This window comes from Hemitrygon akajei, chromosome 1, assembly GCF_048418815.1.
Source record: "Hemitrygon akajei chromosome 1, sHemAka1.3, whole genome shotgun sequence".
NCBI classification, from domain to species: Eukaryota; Metazoa; Chordata; class Chondrichthyes; order Myliobatiformes; family Dasyatidae; genus Hemitrygon; species Hemitrygon akajei.
Window position 1 is genome coordinate 203347781 of NC_133124.1, and position 20313 is coordinate 203368093.

Below are 20313 nucleotides of genomic sequence, written 5' to 3' on the forward strand. Positions count from 1 at the left end.
TTTGTTTCAATTGTGTAACACCACTCTGAGCAGACTATTCACTCGCAGATTAATTTTATGACCTAATTAAACAAAATTTCTCTCCTCATTTTCTTCGCCAGATCCTGACATTTCTGTTGACGCGCTGTGCGCACTGCTCTTGGACTTTAATCAAAAAGTGTGGCATTTAGGCAATTTGGCACAATGGAGGCAGAGGACTGTTGCTTGGAAAATGCTGTTTTAAAGACCTAGGAAGAGGTAAGGAGGAAGAAACAAAAATCACTAAAGCCGATAAATTAATTATTTAAATTAAAACGCATTTGATTATTTTGCATTTTCAAGGCAAGTTGCTAAAAACAAAGTGACTGTAGATACGTACAAAGCTTGTGTTTTTCCACTCTCTGACCACCCACAAAGCCAGAATAAAGCCGACCCGACCCAATCTATTTAGCAGGGAGGCTGGAAGCACAAAGAAAGCACTTAATTAGGTGTTATATTGTGGATTACTGCAACCTTTAGGTTGAAGCTTTCCCCCACTGCCTCCCCCCTCCCTCTGCCCCCTTATCTAACTAGCTTTGCAAACCTTTTATTTTTCAATTATGTATGTTTCAAGGTTCACTCTTTCTTACTTGTACCTTGGAGCACATCTGTCAGAATTGATGAATCAGGATTTCGGCTGTACTGCTCTCCAATCTGCAAGACTCCTTTTTGCTAGCTCGCATTGTTGGCCAGATGATTTTAGTCCTGACTTGCTGATTGCTGCCCTCTACCCTTTACCGAGTGGCTCTGTTAATTCCTGAACAAAAACAGAACTAGAACAATAGCTGGCACTTTTTGGGTGTGGCCAGTTGGGCAAATTTGCCCTGTCTCATTCAATTTTCTTGTTGGAGTTCCAGATTATATCCGTTGACATTCTGCAGCACACATCGCATGTATTCCTGTGTTGACTGTGGCTTGCAAAGCATTTCGGAGTGCCATGCAGTGTCAACAACATCCCTGTTAGTATGGAGTCACTTATAGGCCAGACAAGGTAAGGACAGTAACCTTCTTTCCTCAAGGACTTTAGTGAATAGATCACACTTTCCTGATGATTGCAGATGCTGGCAACTAGAGAAACACAGAAGGACTCATGATGGGTTTCGACCCAAAATGCTTTATGGGCCAATTCCTTCCATAGATTCCACCCGAATAAGGTGTTCCTCCAGCTTTTTGTGTGTTGCTGCACTTAATGAGAATCCAATAGTTATTGATATCAGTCTGCTAGTCCATATTTTAACAGAAATTTAAATGCTTCAATGATCATACTGTGACCGGAATACATTTCTGTTTATGGCTTAATCCAGACCTTTGAACCGATAATTTGCTGACATGACCATTATTCTCTGCAACTCATTACTGTGGCATGCCAGCTCCCATTGCTACTGAGAATTGTTATTGCATCCATAGGGGGAATTTGCCCACTGAGGTACCAGAATGTGGGCCACGATTTTCTATAAATTAATTTTCCTGCACATTCTTTAAGATAGCTTCAGAAATAAAAGGCAGTGGAAAGTATAGTACAGAGGATTATTTAAACCTTGATATAAGATACTTCAAGTTAAAAGTCTGGAGGGAAATAGGATTTTTAGGCGAATACTGGGGCAGGCCCGACTCCAGCCTGGAATCTGCGTCACACCGCTCCTGTTGCAGTGCACCGGCTCCTGGCTGCTGTAAACAGGCGACTCCATGGCTTGAGGCCCTGAGTCCATGAATGTCACAGAAATCTGCAGTCGACAGGTAGCAGATGTCTTCTGCAAGACAGCTGTCTTCTGATGAGCAAATTCTGGGAGTGGGCAGTGCTGACACCATCCTGGATGCTGCACCACACCGTACATATTCCGAAACAATTGCCATAAAATAAAGAGAAATGGGAGATAGTCATATGATATAGGAGCAGAAGTAGGCCATTCGGCCCTTTCCTTGTGTATTTTTAAAAAATATGAATGTGCATGACTGAATGCAAGGATGGAATCAGAACCAATGTTGGTTTTTAAAGGGAATGTGGAAAAATACTTTGCTCAACACACCTTCAGGTTGCTCTGAGAAAAACAAAGTGGAATGGGGAAAAAAATGGACCATTCTTTTAGAAACCGTAATAGGACTGATGGATTTACTCGCTTTCTGATGAGCTGTAGAAGTTTATAATTCTGAGTAAATATCATAATTTGACACCGTGCACTCAGTGGACACTGAATTAGTACACCTGAACACCTGCTCATTAATCTAATCAGCTAATCATCAGGCAGCAATTCAATGCATGAAAGCATGTAGACATGGCCAAGTTGCTGTTCAGACTAAATATCAGAACAAAGAGATGTGATCTAAGTGACTTTGACCGTGGAATGATTGTTGGTGTCAGACAGGGTGGTTTGAGTATTCCAGAATCTGCTGATCTCCTGGGATTTCAGAATCAGATTTTTACATGCAACAGTCTTTATTTAAAGGTGTAGGTAGGAGGGATTAGTGTTTCGGTGTGTTTGATTTGCTTTTCAGCTGGTTTTGCACGACATTATGGGCTGAATGGCCTGTTCCTGGGCTATACTCTTCTATATTCTATATGTTCTATAAAGTGTACAGTGAATGATGCGACAAACAAAAAAAAAGTATCGGGTGAGTGGCAGTTCTGTGGGCAAAAACGCCTTGTCAATGAGAGACGTCAGAGGAGAATGGCCAGACTGATTCACAGGAAGGTGACAGTAACTCAGATAACCACCCATTACAACAGTGGTGTGCAGAACAGCATCTCTGAATGCACAATATTCCAAACCTTGAAGACCATGAACATACTCTCAGTGGCCTACAGGGGGCACCCAATAAAGTGGCTACTGAATGTACGTACATTTATTCCTATTATTCATGTTTCCATGGTCTTGACGGATAAGGCTCTTTGCCTTCAGTTTTTTTCCCCCCACACGTTTGCAGATGACATCTCACAGACTCTTTGACTTAGATTTTTTGGATCCCATTGATTATCCCAGTCCAAAGCATCCATTTAGATGTATGCATACCTCAAAATCCACCCCAATTCTCAAGAATACCACACTAAACCAAACTGTATGCAGACAGACTAATCCAGGTCTCTTTAAGTATGGATTGAGATGATCATAGGGCTATTCATCCCCCAATACCCATACTAGCTTTTTGATTAGCACCACCTTTCTGCTTTCATTTACATATCTAATTCCATTTTGAAACTTACTGCTGAATCTATTTTCATCACTCTTACAAGGAGTACAGTTCAAATTGTAACTGCCTGCTACAAAATATAATCTGTTCCCTCCTTGATCTTAAACAATTTGCACTACCTCCTTAATCACTTGCTGTAAGTTATCTTAAAAGCATGTCCTCTGCCCGTTGGTCCTCCCACCAGTGGAAATAGTTTCAACCTAATTGCTCTCTCAAAAAATTTCAGAATTTTGAAAACTCTTCTTCTCTCTCCATTTATCTTTCTAGGCCAGATCTGACCAAATCTTGCTACGGGCCTAAATATTAGCGAATGGACTTGGCCGGAAAATCTACCTCAGGGTTTGACATCTCCATTCTGTCATTGCCAGTTATGCGGTAGGTTGTTTCCACCAAATAGAAATCTGTTATTGTTGCTTATCATGATTTTAAGGAAATGAAAATGCTTTCAGTAAAATATTACCTGGTGAAATAATTACGGAGTTTAATCTAGAATAGATTGAGGAAATAAATGTTTTATGAAACAACACTCTCAGGGGTTATTTATTATGCCTCTGTTATGACATTGATACCTGTAGCATTATTCATGATAATTCCCTCAAGAATGCAAGATAGATAATAAATTTCTAATTATTCTTAATAATCTGTGTTTTAATACTATTTTTGTTCATCTTTGTTCCTACTGATGTCCTATTTGTACTATGACATTAGTTCATAACGCATTTCTGATTCCTCTTCATTTTAGAATAAAAACTACACTGTGCAGTGGCGATGGTGCCTGTAATATACACCAGTTCATTACTTTGGCCCACATTCTTGCAAATTGACCATTAAGTGACAGCAGTTACAGAGATATACTGATTGTTCTTTGCAGAATGTGCAGTCCTAATCCCAGCACAATCTTCATGCTAACATAAGATTTCATGGCAAACTGGTTATGCTTTAATCAGGACTCCGCTGTAATTAAGACCATTCTGACCTGCTCTCTCATCCACTAATCCAGCAATCGGGTAAAGGGCTTAAAATTGCTGCCAGTATCTAGTTACTTCTGCCTTAGCTCATGTTATTTTCCTTAATAGGTGGACTGCCTTGCATTTACCTCAGTAAATTGGGCTACTTTGTCTCTGGGCATTGGAGATGATGTTTGTGAAGCTTTTTGGAGTGTTTAGCTGCAATTACCTGTCGGACCAAGGTCTTCAGTTTCCTATTATCCGTTAATAACCTCCAGTGGGAGCTGTGCCTGCAATTTACCTCCATTTGGCTGCCTTACTGCATCCACTAATGAAGGGGGTGAGGTGTATTTTTCTCATTTCTATATGGCTGAGTGGTCACTGAGTTTGACTCACTCCTTGAATATTTGTGATGAGAAGGATTTTTATGAGCTCTGAATTTTTTGAGGACAAATGCAGAAACCACAGGGTCATTCCTTGCAAAATATTCACAGCTTGCGCATTTTCTGGCAAACAATTGTCACAAATACATTAGTGTGTAACCTTAATGGAAAACATTTTAGAGCAGTTTGATAAGGTAAAAATTAACAGTTGAATATGTCCACAGATGCAACTAATGTGGTTTTATGGGAGGCAGAAGGAAGATGCAAAGACATGCAGTTTTAATTATTTTATTTTTAAGTATTCAGAAAAATAATCGCTTTGGTGGTTTGAAGAACTCAAGGTTCAAAGTAAATTTATTATCACAATATGTATATGTCACCCTATGCCATCTTGAGATTTATTTTCTTGAGGCATTTACAGAAAGATAAAGAAATATGGTAGCATTAATGAAAAACTACACAAAAACAAAGACTGACTGACAACCAATGTGCAAAAGTAGACAAATCATGCAAATAATAAAAAAGGTATATAAATAATACTGAGAACATGCATTGGAGAGTCCTTGAAAGTGAGCCTTTAAGTTGTGGAGTCAGATCAGCACTGATGTTAGTAAAGTTCAGAAGGCTGATGGTTGAAATGTAATAACTGTTCTAGGACCTGTTGGTGTGGCACCTAAGGCTCATGTACCTCCTTCGTGATGGCAGCAGCATGAAGAGAGCATGGCCTGGATGATGGGGGTCCTTGATGATGGATACTGCTTTCTTGTAGCTGCACTGCCTGTGATGGACTGCATTGCGTCCACTACTTTTTGTAAGCTTTTCCATTGCTGGGTACTGGAATTTCCATACCATACCATGATACAACCAATACAACCTGGGTCACTGTGCAACTACAGAAGTTTGTCAAAGTTTTAGATGCAAACTTCTCAGAAATTTTGTGCCTTCTTGCTGATGGCACTTACATGCTGGCCCCAGGACAGATGCTCTGATACAAGACCATAAAACATAGGAGTGAAATTGGTCATTTGACCCATTGAGTCTGCTCCACCATTCTATCGTTATCCCTCTCAAACCCATTCTCCTGCCTTCTCCCCATAACCTTTGACACGCTGACAAATCACGCACCTATCAACCTCCGCTTAACCACAGAGCCCAATGGCAGTGAATTCTACAGATTCACCACCCTCTGGCTAAAGAAGTTCCCCCTTTTCTCTGTTCTGAATGCACAACCCTCTATTCTGAGACTGTGCCCTCTGGTCCGAGACTCACCCACTCCACATCCACTACTTGCAGGCCTTTCAATATTCGACAGGTTTCAATGAGAACTCCCCCCTCATTTTTCAAAACTCCAATGAGTTCAGGCCCAGAGCCATCAAACTCTTCTCACATATTAACCCCTTCATTCCCAGAACCAGTCTTGTGAATATCCTCTGGACCCTCTCCAATGCTAACACATTTTTTTCTGCGATAAGGGAACTAAAACAGCTCACAATACTCCAAGTGTGGTCTGACCAATGTCTTATAAAGTCTCTGTATTACATCCTTGCTGTTATATTCTAGTCTTCTCAAAATCAATGCTAACATTGCATTTGGCTTCCTTACCGCTGACACAAACTGCAAGTTAACCTTCAGGGAATCCTGCATGAGGACTTCAAGTCCCTTTGCACCTCTGAGTTTTGAATTTTCTCCCCATTTAGAAAACATCCTAAGCCTTTATTCCTTCTACCAAAATGCACAACTATATACTTCTCTACACTATGTTCCATCTGCCACTTCTCTGCCATTATTCTAATCTGTCTGAGTCTTTCTGCAGTTTTGCTGCTTTCACAACACTATCTACCCCTCCAACTATCTTCAAATCATCCGCAAATTTGGCCACAAAGTCATCAATTCTGTCATCCAAATCATTGATGTATTCTGTGAAAAGAGGCAATCCTATTACTGGCAGCCAACCAGAAAAGGCCCCTTTTATTCCCATTCTTAGCCTCCTGACAGTCATCCATGCTACTATCTTTCCTGTAATAACATGGGCTCTTACCTTGTTACAGAGCCTCATGTGAGGCATCTTCTCAAAGGCCTTCTGAAAATGCAAGCAGACATCATCCACTGACACTCCTCTGTTAATCCTACCTGTTATTTCTTCAAAGAATTCCAACAGTTTTGTCAGGCAAGATTACCCTTAGAGAAACTATGCTGACATTGGCCTATTTTATCATGTGCCGCCAAGTATCCTGAAGTCTCATCCTTAATAATGGACTCCAACATCTTCCCAACCATTGAAGTCAGGCTAACTGGCCTATAATTTCCTTTGTACCTCCTTCCTCCCTCCCTTCTTAAAGAGTGGAGTGACATTTGCAATTTTCAGTCCTCCGATACCATTCCAGAATCTAATGGTTCTCGAAAGATCATTACCGATGCCTCCACAGTTTCTTTAGCTACCCTAGGACGTAATCCATCTGGTCCAGGTGACATACCTACCTTCAAATCTTTCAGCTTTCTGAGTTCCTTCTCCTTAGTACGAGCAATTACACTAACTTCTGATACTCAAATTTCTGACAAATTGCCAGAGTCTTCCACAGTGAAAACTGATGCAAAATACTTACTAAGTTCTTCAGCTGCTATTTCTTTGTGCCCTGTTACTATGTCTTCAGCATCATTTTCTAGTGGTCTGATATCCATGCTCGCCTCTCTTTTACTTGCGATATATCTGAAAAGATTTTTGGTATTGTCTTTAATATTATTGGCTAGTTTATCTTCATATTTTCTCTTTTCTCTCCTTATGGCTTTTTTGTTGCTTTCTGTTGGTTTTTAAATCGTCCCAATCCTCTACCTTCCCTCTAATTTTTGCCTTTTTGCTGTCTTTGACTTCTCTTGTCAGCCATGTTGTCTTATCCTCCTATTAGAATACTTCTTCATGCTTGGGGTGCATTTCTCCTGTGCCTTCTGAATTGTGCCCAATAACTTCAGCCATTGCTGTTCAGCTGTCATCCCTGCTAGTGTCCCCCTTCCAATCAATGTTGCCCATCTCCTCTCTCATGCCTATGTACTGTAATTCCCCTTACTCCACTGTAATACTGATACATCTGACTTTATCTTCTCATAACACCAAAGAATTTAATGTAACAGCAACTCAGTATGAAAATCTAGACTATCCACGTCAGACACATGAAACATGGGAAAAATGCCTCCATCTTTCTCTGCAAAATCCTTAAATTCATTCAAAGGTTAAGGAACCCAAATCAAGATGAGTTCAATTTATCTACGCAGAACAAGAGGAAGAGCGAGACCACTTTGGAAGGAGCATATGCCAACCAAAATTACATGTGGCAAAGAGGTTAGCATATACCTCTACGCATGTCTGGCTGTTGTACATGCCTTTCAAAGGAGATCCTGCTCTTTACCTTCCTCCACTTTAATGATCTGAACATACCTCCAGTTTGTCTGAGGTATCTCAATGCAGGCTTCAGCTAAAGGTGCAGTGGACCACTGGCCTATGGTATCCATATCTTGCCTGTCTCCATAACCTTGTAGTCCAGTGCCTTCTTCCAGGCCAACATTGTAAACAGATCTTTGTTATGAAAGTGACTTGCTTCTACTCCCAGTTTATGGGTTCTGAACTGGCTTATGGGGTGGGTGGTGGTTGAAGGGGCAGCTAGTTGGGTTGTTTGTGAGTTAGTCCATCCTTCCACTGCTTATGAGGGTTTCTCTGTGCCACCAACAAATAGTCCTTAGGTTCTCGATATTAGCCTGGTGTCATCACCTTCAATGCATGCCCTCTGGTATTAGGCATTTCAACCCTGGGAAACAGATACTCCCTGTCAACTCTATCTGTGCCTCTCATAATCTCACAAACCTCTATCAGATCACCGCTCAGCCTCTGGCGCTCCAGAGAAAACAACCCAAGTTTATCCAGCCTCTCATGATAGCATATGCCCTCTAAACCAGGCAGCATCCTGGTAAACCTCTTCTCTACACTCTCCAAAGCCTCAACATCTTTCTCATAGTGGGGCGACCAGAACTGTAGGCAATACTCCAGATGTGACCTAACCTGAGTTCTATAAAGTTGCAACATAACCTCTTGACTATTAAACTCAATAACTCAGCAACACTATTAAGGGTTTGGAGATGCTGTCTTCAAGATGGGAGATATTTAACTGTGGTGACTATATTGGAGTCTCCCTGTTGCATGTTACAAGGAAGGGATAGGGGTGTGTGTGTGTGTGTGTGTGTGTGTGTGTGTGTGTGTGTGTGTGTGTGTGTGTGTGTGTGTGTGTGTGTGTGTGTGTGTGTGTGTGTGTGTGTGTGTGTGTGTGTGTGTGTGTGTGTGTGTGTGTGTGTGTGTGTGTGTGTGCGCGCGCGCGCGCCCTTAACTCCTGGTGGAGTTGTCGGGGTGCCGTCTTGACAAACTTTTTGCATCTGAAACCTGAAGCCCATCCCTCTCCAGGTTTTATTTACGAGGTCGAGTTGCTAGTTTGACACTCAACCCAGTCACGGATGGAGCACATGCAAGGGAGCCAGCTGGATTCGAACTCGGGACCTCTGGTCCTGAAGTCCAGCGCTGATGCCACTACACCACCAGTCGGCAGGTATTGGTTTATTATTGTCATAAGGAGTATACCGGGATACAGTATAACACTTGTCCTGCATATTGTTTATACAGATCAAATCATTACACAGTACATTGATCCAGAATATGCTAAAACAGTAACCATGCAGAATAAAATGTAAAAGCTACTGAAAACGCACAGTACAGGTAGACGATACAGTTTAATATGATAATGAGGTAGATATTGAGGCCAAGAATCCATCTTTTTGTACAAGAAGTCCATTTAAGCTTCTGATAACAGTAAGATAGAAGCTGTCTGTGAGTCTGGTGTCAGGCTTTTGTATCTTCTGCCAGATGGGAGGGGGAGAAGAGAGAATGCCGAAGTTGGGTGGGGTCTTTAATTAAACTGCTGCTCGACTGAGGCAGCGAGAAGTACAGACGGCGTTTAATGCCATATTTAAGTCTGCTGATGACACCACCTTCGATTTGGCCACCGAAGGTGGTGATGAGGCAGCATATAGGAGGGAGATTGAAAATCTAGCAGAGGGCTGCCACAGCAACAACCTCTCATCTAATGTCAGCGAGATCAAGGAGATGATTATTGACATCAGGAGGAGGAATCCAGAATTCCACGAGCCAGTCCTCATTGGGGTATCAGAGGTGGAGAGAGTCAGCAACTTTAAATTCCTCAGTGTTATAATTTCAGAAGTTTTTTGCTGATTTTGGCATGTAAGTGTCTTTACAAGGAAAGCACTGCAGCACCTCTGCTTTCTTAGAAGTTTGTGAAGAGTTGGCACGTCATCTAATACTTGGACAAACTTCTATAGATGTGGTGAACTCCAACTATATTTCAGTGGTTTTCTCAAACTATCTCTTGTTTGAGCTTAGAAAAAATTAGAAGTGTTGTTTTTGATACTTCAGTTAAATTTGGAGAAACTTGGAGACCATTTATTCAACATTTTCATATGAGTTAAATTGTCTTTTCCTAAACCTCACTTTGATTATCCTTAATTATTTGGATGGAGGTTCGGAGTTATTGGCACTACTGTATGTATTTAACATTATGCAATGGCCCATGTTGGTTAGTGTTTTTTTTCTCTTTTTTTGGGTTGTTTTTTTTTGTCTCTTTTGTTCATAAATACCATGAGTTTGGGAGGCTATATATATTGATTATTATATATTTGAATGTCTACTTAAACTATTAATTATGTACTCTCAAACACTTTGTATTCGTGTTTCATTTATGTTTGTTTAAAAAATTAATAAAAAGATTGAAAAAGAAAGAAAGAAAGATGTGGTGAAGAGTATATTGACTGATTGCATCATGGCCTGGTATGGAAATGCCAATGCCCTTGTACAGAAAGACCTGGAATAAACAGTGGATAGAGCCCAGTCCATCACAGGTAAAGCCCCTCCCACCATTGACTGCATCTTTTTGGAGTGCAACGTCCATCATCAAAGACTCCCAACATTCTCACCATGCTTCCTTCTCGCTGCTGCTCGCTCCTTCTGAAGAAGGAGCTTCAGAACCTACACCAGGTTCAGGAAGAGTTGCCCATCAACCATCAGGCTCTTGAACCAAAGGGGATAACTTCATTCAACTTCACTTGCCCCATCGCTGAACTGTTCCCACAACCTATGAACCCACCTTCAAGGACTCTTTATGCCATGTTCTCAACATTGATTGCTTATTTATTATTATATAATTATTATTTTGTTTTTCTTTCATTTTGTATTTGCAGAGTTTGCTTTTTTTTGTACTTTGGTTGTTGTCTGTCTTGTTTGCTGTCTTTCATTGATTCCATTGTGTTTCTTGTAATTACAGTGATTGCCCTCAAGAAAATGAACCTCAGGATTGTATATGTAGATGAGAGGAGACATGATAGAGGTGTACAAGATCTTAAGAGGAATAGATAGAGTGGACAGCCAGCGCCTCTTCCCCAGGGCACAACTGCTCAATACAAGAGAGTGGTTGGTGCGTGGAATGCACTGCCTGAGTCAGTGGTGGAGGCAGATACACTAGTGAAATTTAAGAGACTACTAGACAGGTATATGGAGGAATTTAAGGTGGGGGAGGGGTTATGTGGGAGGCAGGGTTTGAGGGTCAGCACAACATTGTGGGCCTAAGGGCTTGTACTGTGCTATACAATTCTATGTTCTATGTTCTATATGGTGACTTTGATAATAAATTTACTTTGCACTTTGAATTTTGAACTTAGAGTGACTGGTTCCTGTCACGCGCTGAGCTGTGTCCACAACTCTCTGCAGTTTCTCGTGGTCACGTGCAGAGCAGTCGCCACACCATGTCATTATGCATCCAAACAGGATTTTTTCAATGGTGCTTTGATAAAGATTGGCGATTATCAGAGGAGACATGTAGGATTTCACCAGCCTCCTGAGGAAGTACCGATGTTGGTGAGTTTTCTTGGTTGATACATCATTGGACCAGGACAGGCTTTTGGTGATGTTGACACCTAGCAACTTGAAGTGCTTAAACTCCTCAACCTCAACACTGTCTTTGCCAGAGCCAGCTTCCCTATAGCCCTTGAACTAGAGTACGCCTTGATTCATCAAGAGACAAAGTGGACATGGTCATCACTGTGTGACATCATCAAAATAAATACAGGAAGCAGCACTAGCTAAAAATATCTAGTAATTTTCTTCAGTCTCATCAAAGCATTTGACTCCTGATGCACCATCAATAACTCACTCTGAGACGTAAGAAGCGAGATATCGGCTTTTATTGACTGGAAGAATGAACAACACTACATCCTGGAGAATGAGGCCGGGCTCAGGCCTCAATCGCCTTTATACAGGGGTCTGTGGGAGGAGCCACAGGAGCAGTCAGCAGGGGTCTGTGGGAGGAGCCACAGGAGCAGTCCAGACAGGTATATGTAGTTCACCACAACTCCATTAATTGGAAGATCTGTAGAATACCATCCTTCAGTTCAGTTGCCCATACATACTCTTCTCTATGTTATAATGAAAATCAGAGAGGGATAGGATTGGGGCAGAGATGGAAGATCATTGAAGATACAGAACCAAAATGTAACAAGAAGGTCCTTTTGAACAGACACATTGAATGTATGATTAGGCAAATTTTTAGTGTTGCAAATAGCTTTATAAATGAGGGGTCACATTCTCACATAGACACAGATGATTTGATTTTACCTTTCTTTAACTTCACCTTTCATTTTCTAGAAGACATGGACTCAGACAGCGATGACCTTGCACAGTAGCCCATTATCTGTCTCCCAATGACCTGCTTTCTTTCTGCGTGAGCTTAGAAATTGTGTATGTGGGCTGATGACTTTCTTACCATTAGATTGACTTCATCCAATTTAAATTCACGTAATTTCTAACAGTTGACACTGAATTATAATTTAATGAATTATTTATTCAAAATACCATTCACTTGAATCTGTCGGTCTTCCTGGTTGCAAAATCTCACTTCCTTTTGTCACAGCTTTCCTGTGTGCATATTTAAAAGTGAAATAGTTAGCTGAAGTTAATGACACTGTAATTTGCTCCATGTAGCACTGTATCTCTTATTTTAACATTTATCAGCTATTCAATTAATTCTAAAACATGACCTCTCGGATTTTCTTAATGTTGCTATTTGACAATAATTGATTGTGTTAAATTATAGGCTTTCATTGAAGTAAAAGTAACTATATGCACATTGAAACTAAATACAAAAGAACCCATTTATGTCCACTCCAATATTTGATTACACTATTTTTTTCTCATGTGAATTGCCCAGAGGATTAACTAACATGTAATAAAAATATGGGAGACAGCTCTATTTATAAAGCCAATAATGCACTTGAACTATCACACATGTAGTGCATTGCTTTTGGTTCGAATTATATTTGAATACATGGAGACTGGAAGTACTGTAGAGTGGATTATAACAGCTTGCACAGCTTCCCCTCTCCAGCGTGTAGTCAACCTATTTTATGCTCAGTGCTCTCATATAAGCAGAAACTATCCCGTGAAAGACAATTTGCTATTAGTCACTCTCCTAAAATAAAACAAGTTTTGAAGTTCAATTGGTTACTTACGCTAATCCTGTTTTCATGGCTGCCATCCAGGCCAGTTGCCAAATACTTCCTTGTCACTTGTCAACTGTTGTCTGTAACCTCTATTACTCGGTAGGAAAAAATGTTTCCTTGTAAAAACTGATGGTTAGTGGTGAAAATTCATTTTGTTTTGAAACAAGTGTTTTATAATATTAAAAAATTTCTAATCCTTGTATTTAATTCCATTCATAGTTCCTCCATCCATACCTCTGCAGCCTTTTCTCTGCCCCCCTCCAAATCCACTTGTCCACTTGTTTGATTTTCTCAGTCTGCTGTTCAGAGATAGATGTCAGGTACTTAAGTACATGCACCTTTCTCAATTGAGCAACCATTGCCTGTTTTATCAAGGTGCTTGTAAATTTCACTTCTGACCTAGTTCTGGTTCCTTGCCTTAATAGAGTCATAGAAAAGTACAGTACAGAAACAGGCCCTTTGGCCCATTTAGTCCATGTTGAACCATTTAAACTGCCTAATCCCATTGACCTGCACTAAGACCATAGCCCTTCATACCCATACTTTCTATGTACCTATCCAAACTTCTCTTAAAGATTAAAATCGAACTCGCATCACTTGCGTTGGTAGCTTGTTCCACGTTCTCACAACCCTCTGAGTGAAGAAGTTTCTCCTCATGTTCCCCTTACACTTTTAACCTTTTAGCCTTAACCCATGACCTTTGGTTGTAGTCCCACTCAACCTCAGTGGAAAACGCCTGCTTGCATTTGCCATATCTATACCTCTCATAATTTTGTATGCCTCTATCAAATTTCCTCTCAATCAAAGATTTAAAGATTCAAAATATCAAAGAATGTGTAAACCATACAACTTGAAATCTGTCTGTTTACAGGCAGCCACAAGGCAAAAAACTCAAAAAATCAATTTTAAAAAAAGACCAAAAACCACTGTACAGAATAGGAGAGAGAGAGAGCATTTTCTGAGGCTTGGCGTGTAGGGAACAACGAGAGGGACGGAGGGAGGGACAGGGAGAGGGAGAGAGAGAAAGAGAGAGAGAGAGAGAGAGAGAGAGAGTGAGAGTGAGTGAGTAAGTGAGTGAGTCCTGGAGCAACTGGAGTAGGCGCAAGCCAAGCCTTGGTCCCCAGTTTTCACACCAGTGAGGCAGAAACACACAGCGGTTGGCTCAGTTTTCAGCCTCAGTGCCGCTGAGAAAAGAATGAACATTCATGGGAGAGTGAGCAAAATCAGCCTGACCTTCACATCTGTACCTGACACTTGCATTGATATTAAGTTCCCAACTATGGCCTTCTTTCAACCATGACTCAGTGATGCCCAAATGTCATACTGACCAATCTCCAATTGCGCCACCTTACTCCAAATGCTATGCATATTTAAATACAGCACCTTCAGTCCTGCATTTTTCACCCTTTTGTATTTTGCCTCTGTGGTACAATTTAACTCCTTGCTCTGTCTGCATTTGTACCTATTTCTTGGCTTGTCTTTCCTCGCATTCATGCTACACCCATCATCTACTTGTAAACCTACTGGCTCAACCTCAGCTATATCATACCGCTTCCCATCCCCACCATGTTAGTTTAAATCACTCCCAACAGCTCTTGTAAATCTGTTCGCAAGATTTAGGTGCAACCCATCACTTTTGTACAAGTTACACCCTCCATTTCAGGATATCGTGGACGTGTTCAGAAATGTTACATACCTGTCTCTTGGGAGGCAAGCTACCATATGTGTTTCTTTTTGCAACCACATAATCACGTATCTGTTCCCCTAACCATAGAGATCCCTAGTACTGTTGCCATCCTCCTCAGTTCCCTACCCTTCTGAGCCACGGGGCCAGACTCATTGCCAGAGGCAAGACCACTGTTGCTTCCCCCAGGTAGGTCAGTACTCAACATGGAGTATTTACTATTGAGGGAGACAGCCACTGGGGTGATCTCTACTATCTGGCATTTCCCTTCCATTTCCTGACAGTCACCCATTTATCTGTCTCCTGTAGCCTTGGGGTGACTACCTCCCTGTAGCTCCTGTCTATCACCTCTTCACATTCCCTAACAAGCTCGAGCTCCAGTTCCTTAACACAGTCTCTATTGAGCTACATCTTGATGCACCTGCTGCAGGTGTGGCCATCGGGGAGGGTGCTAGTCTCCTGGAAATTCCACATCTGACACCCAGAACAGAACCCTGGCTCTGTATACATACTCTCTCAAGAGTTAAATAAGAAAAAAATAAATAAAAAATAAGGAGCGAACTTACCTACCGTAGATTCCGGACTACAGAGCGCACCTGATTAAAAGCCGCTGGCTCTAATTTTAGAAATAAAATCAATTTTTTAATTGTAAAGGCCGCACCGGATTTTAGGCCGCACCGGATTTTCGGCCGCAGGTGTCCCACGTTGTAATATGAGATATTTACACAGAAAGATATTACACGTGAGGATTTTTTAACTTTTAATTAAATCCATATGGTAACAAAAACAAATACATATTGCAAATGCTTTTTTTTGAACCGTGCCCGTAACGCGGCTACTTTTAAATATACGTTGCATATACTTTTTTACTGAACAACATTCCAATATCTCCTAACGACTGGTAAAAAATATATATACTGCAGCCTACCAGGAAAAGTTATTGATCGCCTTTAACTTAAAAGCAGCGTTTCGCTCCGCCACTCGACCCCCACCTTTCCGTTTATTCGCAAACGGCGTTTTCCCACAAGACACCGCGAAATCGGGTGTGACGTCATAGCATCCCGCGATGTAGTACAGAAAACAAATATAGTTAAAACTCTTCTAACTTTAACTAGAAAATGAATTACTGAGCGAAAATATTATAAACTAAATAACTGCCATAAGGCAGCACAATGCTTCGAGTGTTTTCCATGTTGATGAGGGTGAGTACAAATGACTGATTTACAATAATTTAATTGTGAAAGTGCGCTTGATTTATCGTACAATTTCATTGGACCTCTGTGAACTACTCATCAATTTTATTGGTCTACTGTTATGAGGCAAAATGTTTACGAGGCGGCATGAAAAAAATCATGTATTAGCCGCTCCGTTTTAAAGGCCGCAAAGTTCAAAGCTGTTCAAAATGTGGGAAAAAAGTAGCGGCTTAAAATCCGGAATCTACGGTACTTACTTCGCCTCCACCTGTTCTCGCTGAAGCCCTGTTCAAGTCAAGTCAAATCACTTTTATTGTCATTTCGACCATAACTGCTGGTACAGTACATAATAAAAATGAGACAGCATTTTTCAGGACCATGGTGTTACATGACACAGTACAAAAACTAGACTGAACTATGTAAAAACAACACAGAAAAAAAACACACAACAACTACACTAGACTACAGACCTACACAGGACTGCATAAAGTGCACAAAAGAGTGCATCACGCTATAATAAATAATAAACAGGACAATAAGACAAGGTAGCAGGCCAGGCGCTGGGTATTGAGGAGTCTGATAGTTTGGGGGAAGAAACTGTTACACAGTCTGGTCGTGAGAGCCTGAATGCTTTGGTACCTTTTCCCAGAGGGCAGGAGGGAGAAGAGTTTGTATGAGGGGTGCGTGGGGTCGCAGAAAGTAGAGATGCTGCTGGGCTTTCTTTGCTATGGAGCTGGTGTTGAGGGACCTGGTGAGATTCTCTGCCAGGTGAACACCAAGAAATTTGGTGCTCTTAATGATCTCTACCGAGGAGCCATCGATGTTCAGTGGGGAGTGGTCGCTCCGTGCCCTCCTGAAGTCAACAACCACCTCTTTTGTTTTGTTCACATTCAGAGACAGGTTGTTGGCTCTGCACCAGTCCGTTAGCCGCTGCACCTCCTCTCTGTAACTGACTCGTCGTTCTTGCTGATGAGACCCACCACGGTCGTGTCATCGGCAAACTTGATGATGTAGTTTGAGCTCTGTGTTGCAGCACAGTCGTGGGTCAGCAGAGTGAACAGCAGTGGACTGAGCACACAGCCCTGGGGAGCCCCCGTGCTCAGTGTGATGGTGTTGGAGATGCTGCTCCCGATCCGGACTGACTGAGGTCTCCCAGTCAGGAAGTCTAGGATCCAGTTGCAGAGGGAGGTGTTCAGGCCCAGTAGGCTCAGCTTTCCAATCAGTTTCTGAGGGATGATTGTGTTAAATGCTGAACTGAGGTCTGTGAACAGCATCCGAACGTATGTGTCTTTCTTGTCCAGGTGGGTTAGGGCCAGGTGGAGGGTGATGGCAATAGCGTCATCTGTTGAGCGGTTGGGATGATACACAAACTGCAGGGGGTCCAGTGAGGGGAGCAGCAGGGTCTTGATATGCCTCATGACGAGCCTCTCGAAGCACTTTATGATGATGGATATGAGTGCAACGGGACGGTAGTCATTTAAGCGGGTCACTGTAGACGATGGTGGTGGCCTTGAAGCATGTTGGAATGGTGGCACTGCTCAGGGAGATGTTGAAGATGTCAGTGAGAACATCTGCTAGCTGGTCTGCAGATCCTCTGAGCACTCTACCAGGAATGTTGTCTGGTCCAGCAGCCTTCCATGGGTTGACCCTGCACAGGGTTCTTCTCACATCGGCCATGGTGAGACACAGCACCTGGTCATTTGTAGGAGGGGTGGACTTCCTCGCCGCCACGTCATTTTCCTCCTGAAAATGGGTGTAGAAGTTATTCAGCACATCTGGGAGGGAGGCATCACCTGCACAGTCAGGTGATGTTGTCCCGTAATTCGTGATGTCCTGGATGCCCTTCCACATGTGACGTGTTGAGTCAAAGCCTTACCACTCTGACTCAGACTATTCTGATGATAACCGCTCCTATGATGATCGCACCACCAGACAGTATCCCTCTTTTGTGGAGACTAGGCTTTTAAAACTCTTCACTGGACCTGCGCGGGAACACTTCCATGGTGTCTGCACAGTATTCCAATCAATGACTCCCACCGGAAAAACTTACTGCTTTTTAAAGCTCTTCGCTGGACCTACGCGGGAATGCTTCAATGCTTCACACATCTTCGATAGGGCCATCTTAAACCAGAAAACAAAAGGCTACAATCTTATATGTTCAAAGGAATAAAGTCTTAACCTATTCAATCTCTCCTTATAACTCAGGTCCTCCAGACTTGGCAACATATATGATATCTAATAACATAAAATTGTTTCAATTTCCTTGATAATCATCCTAGGAAATTTACTGTCATGGTTAACTAGATTAAAGATGCCGTATAAATTGAAAGATTTCAACACCAGATCTAGACTGTATTATATGTAGTGTAGTAGGTTGGTTATTGACATGGAATTTATTGCAATCTAAACTGGGAGCGGATAAGACAAATTATCATGGTTATATTGCAATCTAAATTGAGAGCGTATTAGAAAAATTATCGTGGTTATGTTATATTCTTGGATAAGGTGAGTTGTATGCAAGGATTTGAATGGATCAAGTATTCATATTTGGTTATTTTTAAGAATAAGCAACTGCAATAATATATTGGAATTTGTATTTAAATATACAGGGATAGTAGCAAGTTAAACAGAAGAATTTGAGTATATAAACTTTTTGGAGCATGTTTACTGTTTGAGCTATGAATAAATTATTGTTTCGAAACTGTGCTTCAGTTTTCTGTGGTATGCCATTGGAGTACTGCAGCATATCCTAAGGACAAAGATAACATTGTGACGTTCTCCCTTTAAGAAATTGTCATGGCTGCCAGCTTCTCTGAGAGTGTTAATACCTACCTGCTGCAGCATTGTTTAACAGTAGGTGGGTAGGTGTTTTTAAAGAGTTTTCTCCATTGTTTCTGGGTCTCCTGGGGAGACACCATCTTTCCCAGCTATCGGGTGGTCTGATGATCTCCTGTGGAAGTGAGTGGCTGCAAGTCACTGCGATCAATGGACCATTAAGTCCACGGATCGGGAGCTTTTTGAGTTACAATTACCAATACACGATTTACAGAGAGCTGCTGACATCAATATTTTTCCTAATAAAAATTTCATGGGAGGATTTTTTAAATATAAACATGATATCCCAAGAGGAGAAATGTTAAATCATGAATTATTTGCTACTTTGGGTACGCTTACTCCTAATTTCATTGTGAGTTATTATAGGTCATGACCTTTCAATCCAAGTTCTGTCATTAAATAATTAAAATGTGCCATAATGTACATGTTCAGCACAGCATTGTGGGCCGAATGGCCTGTATTGTGCTGTAGTTGCTCTACGTTTCTATAATGACATCAACACACATAAGAGAAATGCAAAGGTCAAATGAAAACAGAAGAGATTCTGCAGATGCTGGAAATCCAGAGCAATAAACACAAAATGCTGGAGGAACTCAGCAGGTCAGGTAGCATCTATGGGCAGGAATAAACAGTTGACTTTTCAGGCCGAGGCCCTTCTTCAGGATTGGGTCAAATGAAGCCTGTGTGTGGGTGAGGATGTAATGCCATGAAATGCCTCTTCAATTTCCAAATGATTGAGCCTTCTGTCCGAAATGGGCTCAACTGTCCGAGCATGATTCTGGAAATATCCGACTTTTAAAATAATTCAGAAACTGTTGAAAGTTAACCAAATGCTGAACTTTTAAAAAAACATTCTGAAAACTGAAACTAAATATTACGGTATTTGAAAAATAAAGGGAGCGAAAACATCGAAGTAAACTCAAAATGTAACTTACTTTGATCTGTTCTCCCCCTCCACAGGTCAGTGAGCTGATTCCCTCGTTGTAGGTCCTGGGAGAGTTTAGAAAGTTTGCATTCTATCACCGGATTCCATCAGAATCCGGTTTATCATCATTGACCCACGTCATCAAATTTTCTGCTTTGCAACGGCCATACAGTGTAAGACATAAAAAATTACTACAAGTTGCAAAAGTAAGTGAATGTTATAAAAGACAAGTAATGAGGTAGGGTGCATGGGTTCATGGACCATTCACAAATTTGATGGCAGAGGGGCAAGAAGCTGCTCTTAAAATGTTGAGTTTGGATCTTCAGTCTCTGGTACCTCCTCCCTGATGGTAGTAAGGCAAAGAGGATACGTTCTGGATGGTGAGTGCAACGTTCTCGCTCGGGTGTAACGGAACCCGAATTAAACGTCGAGGTAAACCGTAGTCAATGAAAACAAGGTCGCAGTAAGATTAACCATTTACTGTTCACTCTTCACATTAACGTATGGTGAAAACTGTTGATAAAACAATACAAGATTGGTA